Genomic DNA, 6,755 nt, shown 5'->3' on the forward strand with positions numbered 1-6,755 from the left:
AAGACTTGCTTAGCTGTAACACAGAAGTGTTTCCTTAATCTGTCTGCTGGTTGTGTAAAGAAGTACGATGTCCGTGAGGTCCAGATACCTCTGAGCTGGGCACAGGGGTAATCCACAGTGCACGCCTAAAGATACTGCTTCTATGGCAGATGAGGAAACTAAATGCAGAATCCTCAAGTCTTCAGTTAGCTTCTAAGTGTTAGATACATGCAGTGTGAAAGGATAAATCATTTATAATGAAAAAACAAACCACTTATTTTTAGCTGCAGATCTACCAAAGTGCATGCAATTAGCAAATATAAATCACTTCCTGGCTTGAAGACTGTTCAGCACAGCACATAAATGAAAGTTAAAACATACGTTTTGGGAATACATGGTACATCTGCTCTCAATCTGCAGCGTTTTGAAATCAATACAGATATTCTCCCTGCTTTTCCTTTAACATGCTGCAGTCTGTCATACCACAGTGGAAGAGTAAAAATATATTAAACAAAGGAACTAGAGCGGACACAGCCCTAAACACCATGAAATGAATAGCACAGAGTATTCATAATGATATGATGGCAAAAAGTAGTCGAGGTAAGGATAAGCACTGGCTTGGGAGGACAAATCAGAGAGAATTTCTCCTGCGCAGTCTGCAGGATGCTTCGGAGATGTAATGCACAGATAAAGCTTCAGAAGGTGACTCTGGGGAGAAAAATCAACTGTTTGATGCATGTCTACATATTTTAAAACAACGAAAGGCTTGTAGTCAATATCTTTGTGGAATTAGTTCCTGCAGGGAAAATGTATTACACACAAAACTTTTTTATTCTTTTTTTTTTAATGAAAAGATAGCAAAGAAGCTGACTGTCTGGGAATGATTTGTAAGTACAATAAACCTCACAAGAAGATGATAAGCAAAATATTGTAAAAGAATAGTGTCAGAAGTACAGCAAAATAAAAGAGAAACATTACACATTTGTAGTTACTGACAATGTGTGTTCTTAAGTATCATGTCACATTATAAAAGAATCCTTGTTTTCCTTTCCATCTTTCACTAATACTCCTATTAATCTATACCAGATTTTTTTCATTCAACCATTTGAGGCCACATGAATCATCCTTTGCCCATTTGAAATTCCACTAGAATTACACTAGTGTGTTAAGGCTTCCCAAGTGGAACCTGGAGATGAGGTTAGAACTGCCTGTGGATTTCTAGAATCTGTGCATCCGTGGAAAGACCACATGTAAATCTGATTTCACCGCTGATTTTTAAATGCTGACATGCCATGGAAAACAACAATTGCTGGTACTTCTTAAAGATTGGAGATTTACGTCTACCTTATACTGTCAATTCTCTAGAATAGGAATTCTCTCTAACTTACGTGAAGACATTGTCCCACTCGATGTATCCTTTGTTTTCTAGCTGAGTTTTCAGGAGCAAGTGCAGTGCAAATAATAACATGTTTCTTTAAAAGGAACAGGAGATATGAGTGTAAATTTTCTGACTTCTCTAAAAAAAATCAGCCACTGTGTAGAGAACAGGCATGCACAAGAAAGACGTCGCGCTACGTGATTTTTTTCAGCAAGTTAGCTGTCTTGTAAAAGTCTGTTGCAGACAGTTCAAGAACTACAGATATTGGCCAACATGCATGGGAAAAATTTTACTTTATGTGATCATGTAGCAAAAGCTTTCTCTTTTGTTCATAATTGCATGAGAAAATGGTTGATAAACCTGGTGATCGTGACAGAACACTCTGAAGCATTTAAGGCTGGTTTCAGTATTTGTTTTCAGCAGGAGTAAGAAGACGCCAAAGACAGGGAGGTAATGGATTGCACTTGATCCATTATTTTAGAGTTAAATCCAGCACTGGTCATTATTGTCAGGATGTTTCCTGATGTGCCTTTCCCTGCCTGAATCAGGCAGGTCAGCTGCAGACATCAGGCAGTAGCTCAGGGTATGCCCGTAGGTAGTGGGATACGCATCCCTTGCCAGGGGCCTCTTTGATTTGAAGGCACCAGGTTAGGCCAACGAGTAGCTGCATTTGTGCCAGTCTTTGCAGCAGCTCTGCCACCTTCCCAGGCTGAATTTTTTTCTTTGCCTGAAAAGCAAAGGACCGACTATCCATAGGGAGAGGTGGAGCAGAAGCACCGTCAGGGGACAGGGGACAGATTGCAGCCCTGGGGAATGACAGAGGGAGTATCAGGAGGTGCAGTACAATCTTGTTCAGACAACCTAGTTCAGTCTGTGATCTGGGAGTACTTTGAAAATTGGCAGGAGACTATGGAAAAGATAAAAGGAAAAGCCTTGAAATAGACCACAATTCTTTCCCTTTCATATGTGTATTACACTGGAATTTTATATATAGAGCAGAAGGACTCTGTTCTTTATATCCTTGAATTACATACCTCCATAACATGTAATGTTACCCTTTTGGTAAAACGAGGGTGATAGAATGGGGCACAAACACTAGCAACTGCTTAATAACATACGCAAATATTGGCACGCTTATTATTTTTGTTGTTGATATTACTTTATATTTGTTTGGCATCCAGCATTTCATTAAATTTGATATCCATTGTGCCAGGCACTTTCAAAGAGTTAATTGAATAACCAGCCATGGTACAGAGCGGGACAGTCAATAGGAGAAGCATGTACCAAGTAGTCGCACAGGCTGGTAATTTACATTTCAGATGCTGAGCTTTGTAGTTGTCCTCTGGGAGGAAAGAGTTGCAACTGTTTTATCTCTGACTTTCTCATTAGCCCCAGAAGTGAGTCTTGAAAAGAAGGCAGTGGATTTACAGCTCAGTTCAGGCATGACCAGGTTGTTCTGTTGCAAAATATCTCAGGTAATTTCAGGTGAAACTCCTCATTAATTGATTCCTTTTGCAGAGTTTGTTTGCTTTTCCTAAAAGGAATCAGTTAAACCAATCCTCAAAAAATCTGATTCAAGGAGGAGGTTATTAAGGCAATAGTTTGGAAAACCGAACTAGTATTACACTCAGCTGTCTTAATCCATGACTTCACACAATTTGCAGGTAGCCCCAGACCAACTTGTAGTAAGTAGTCCTGCCGGGAAGGGCCATGGCAGTCATCAGCGTGAACAAGGGAGATTTCACCACCTTCCTGAACAATATAATCTTTGTTGCCAGGCATGTAAAGCAGTAAAATACATCAGTCATTAAAGGAAGAAGAATGTCACAATTTTTTCAGGAGAAAAATAGATTCCAGGATCTGTGGTTTGACAGGTTAATAAGAAGGCCTGTACATTTGCCTTTACAATTTATTTACTTGTAAGTCTACACAGGGATTTTGTTACGGATTTGGCATCTTAAACAGGTTTTTATTCCAACAACATTTCAATTCACCTTTAAGACTTTCAATTAAGACAAACTGAACTAGAGATCCATCGGTGGAATTTGCATGGAAGTTAGCAGGGGGTTGGCAAAGCCATGATAGGGTTTAGGTATCAGGTTTATAGACTTGTATCGTACTATCTAACATCTCGTATTTTCCACTCATTTTGCATGTAAAACTTTTATTGATATCAGCGTGAGTTTAGCACGCCACTAAAATGGAGACTATGCCCCTAGGACACAAAATGATGTAAGGTACCCCATTTAGTTATAACAATTTGGCTGCACTAAATCTTGATGTTGAATGTTTGGTTTAGTTCCCCCATAAACTTCGTCTGCTGGATTTATATATTTTGGCTCCTTTTATTTTGACTCTAGTGGCTAAATTTGCAATGGGCTTAAGTGAATGCAATTCCACTCACACCAGCAGCAAATCTGCAGCACAGTGGGTATTTCTTGTTATATAAATATAGGGCCTCATCTGGCAAGATGCTGAGTGGACTAACTTGGTTGGGTTTCTGTGAGATCCGAGAGTGCTCAGCACCTCGAGGGAGAAATTCCAGACCTTGCAGCAACTGAACCTCCACACAGCATGTCTGTGGTCATTTTCTATAGCCCTTTGTCCAAATTAGAGTACACAATACATTTGCTTATCATCTTTTTAATCACAAACACAAAAGCTAAAATATTTATTTTCCTGGCTGTTATAAAAGTGCACCTCTATCTGCAACAAAGAATTATGTAAATTATGAGGGTGATAGTGGGGTTTTTTCCTCTGTAGCTCTGTGAAATTTAGCTTTCATTCACATGGGTGTGGGTTTTTTTAAATGAAACAGTATTTCAGTAATGGCTTCAGTGGGATTTTTTAATTCTTTTGCTCTATTTAGAGGGTTTTTTTAAACCCATTTCAATTCCAGTGAAAATGTCTCTGATCTGATAAAGGAGATGAAGTCACTGCATAGGCTTACTATTTTATTTCCATAAGGTTTGAAAGTTTTGTTCCCTGCAGTGTTTTGGAGCCCAGGAGTATTCATCTGTTTTGTAAAAGGAAAGTTCTATGGAGCAACATTTGGTCACTGTTGTCTGAATTTCATTATTCTGTTCTCCAGACTAGCAGAGGGGAAAAGTGCAAGTTAGCTGGGTCACAGTCTGAAATGTGAGAGCAGTCAACTTTTTCTGAAGTTTATGGGAATGAAAGGAAATTTAATACTGTTCAAAAGAGAGATTTAAAGTTGCATCATGTGAAAACAATTGGCGAAGTTTAATCCTGAGGTCTTGGGTTATTTGGTAACTTACATGACCATTTGTCAGCCTGCAAAAGATGAAGTTGGCTTTGCCCCTGCTAACAGTTGGCCTCTGTTTTGGAGTGGTATTGCAATGCCAAAGGAAAAAATACGAGTTATATTGGGTTTATGGACCACTACTAGTTCTATTCTTTACCCTTTCAGCTCATGACATGTCAGCTTGTCTCCTCTGGGTTGCCAGTGCAGATCTCCCACTGATCTCAGCAACACGTGCTGACAAGCCTTTCATGTAGAAGGGACTACAGAGCCTGACAACTTCTTAGACTTTTAAAATGCTGAATATATATCCATAATTTAACCTTTACCTCTCAGACCGCTTCAGGACACATATGTTTCATTGTACATGGAATAAAAGCGATGGGACCCTGGGATGTAACTGAATACTTAGTATTTTGTAATGTTTCTAGTGTATCATTTATGCTAAAGGATGTTGATTAAAACATTCTTTACATTAGTTTCTATGGAGTAAATTAAACTGAAAATCTACAGAGCTTTAAATGCATAACAACTCGAGATGTTTTCCAGAGTGTTCCATTACAAATTCCATCAAATAACCCTTAGCAAAATACCTTACTGTTAAAAAATTCTCTTAAAAGGTAGCCTGCGCCTCCCCATGTCATCTCCTTCTCCTACCCCTGATCTATCCTCTCCAGTTCTGGCACCCGCATCAGCACCTTCTGTGTTTGGCCATCGCTCAAGGTCTCTCTACAGAGATTTAAAATAATGTTAATCATTATTAAAGGTGGGGAAGGGAACAATGTCAAAATACAGATAGCTTGGTTTTGAAGGCCATTTCATATGCTTTTAAATACTGTTTTGAGGGAGTTGAGTGCCGCAAGAAGACTAACTTTTAAGATCTTTGAGGTTTGCATAGGTACCAGGTATCACTGACCCATGCAGCTGGCAGGAGGGCTGGAGCTTGGGGAATAAGACCACATACATAGCACAAACATCCTTGCTTCTACTTCTGGGTTAAATATTCCCAGTTGCCCAGTGGTGCCTGAGTGCCCTGGTGCGTCCGCCCTGGGGTCTTCAGAACACGAGTTCTGAGCTGGGCGAGTACTGAGCTGCTCCCGTCAGGCCACTGCACACTCACCTGGGCTCCACAGCAGAGCACATGGGTTTGTGCACAGGGTTGTGGTGTGTAGCTGCCGTGGAACTGGACAAGACATGGTTTAATCCATCCAACTCAGGTTTGCAATGACTGATGAGCTGCTTCCCCCTTGTTTCTTAGTGTGATTCATTTGTAAGTTGCTTATACTGGCTCTGAAAATGGGGGTTTATGTCCTTTTTTTCTCCAGTCAGTGCCTCATGGCTTCAGCGTTCCTTGCAACAGATGATCACTGCAGTGATCACTGCTGTGAAGTGCATGAGTGAGGCAATCCTGTGTGCTATTGCTACTACAAACACTGCAGTTGCTATGTTCTTTGCAGATGTTCTTTACTTTAACACAGCTGTACATATTACAACATCTTTTAGTAGGACAAACCTACACAACTGAGGCTACGTGGCCAAAGCCCCAGCCACTCTCAGGCAGCCCTGAAGGAGCCACCACAGCCAAGGAGAGCCAGGGAAGCCACTGTCTCGCCCTTCTCCCATGGGCACTTTCCGGGGACATTACAAAAACTGCATTGTCTGCCTTTTCTTCATGCTCACCTGATCATACAGTAACTCCTCAGACACCCGTGCTGGAGTTCCACAAAGGGATTTTTAGTCAATGCTGAAAGCATGGACCAGAGGAAGGATTGCAGATGTTGGTTTGCTTAAATATCTTGAAGTCTTGTGGTCCCACACAGTACTACAAAAGATAAAAGAAATCTAGAGGGGGAAAAAATATTACGTACGGAGAAGATGGCAAACTGGAAAATGGTGAAGGAGACTGAAGAGGAGGAGAAGCTGGAAACAAAGGAAGGAAAAAAGATAGGAGGAGAAAGTCCAAAAGTTAAGATGAAAGAAAGATCCAGTATGAAAGCACAATTTTGCAGGAATTAGTGCATAGTGAGAGGAATCTGTAGCACTTCCCTGGATCTAAAAAAAATTCCTAGGAAACACCCACAGGCTATATGCTGTTTAGCGTCAACTTACTTGGAAATGGCAGAAAAAATCAGTCAT

This window comes from Falco punctatus (genome assembly GCF_963210335.1).
Source record: "Falco punctatus genome assembly, chromosome: 11".
NCBI classification, from domain to species: Eukaryota; Metazoa; Chordata; class Aves; order Falconiformes; family Falconidae; genus Falco; species Falco punctatus.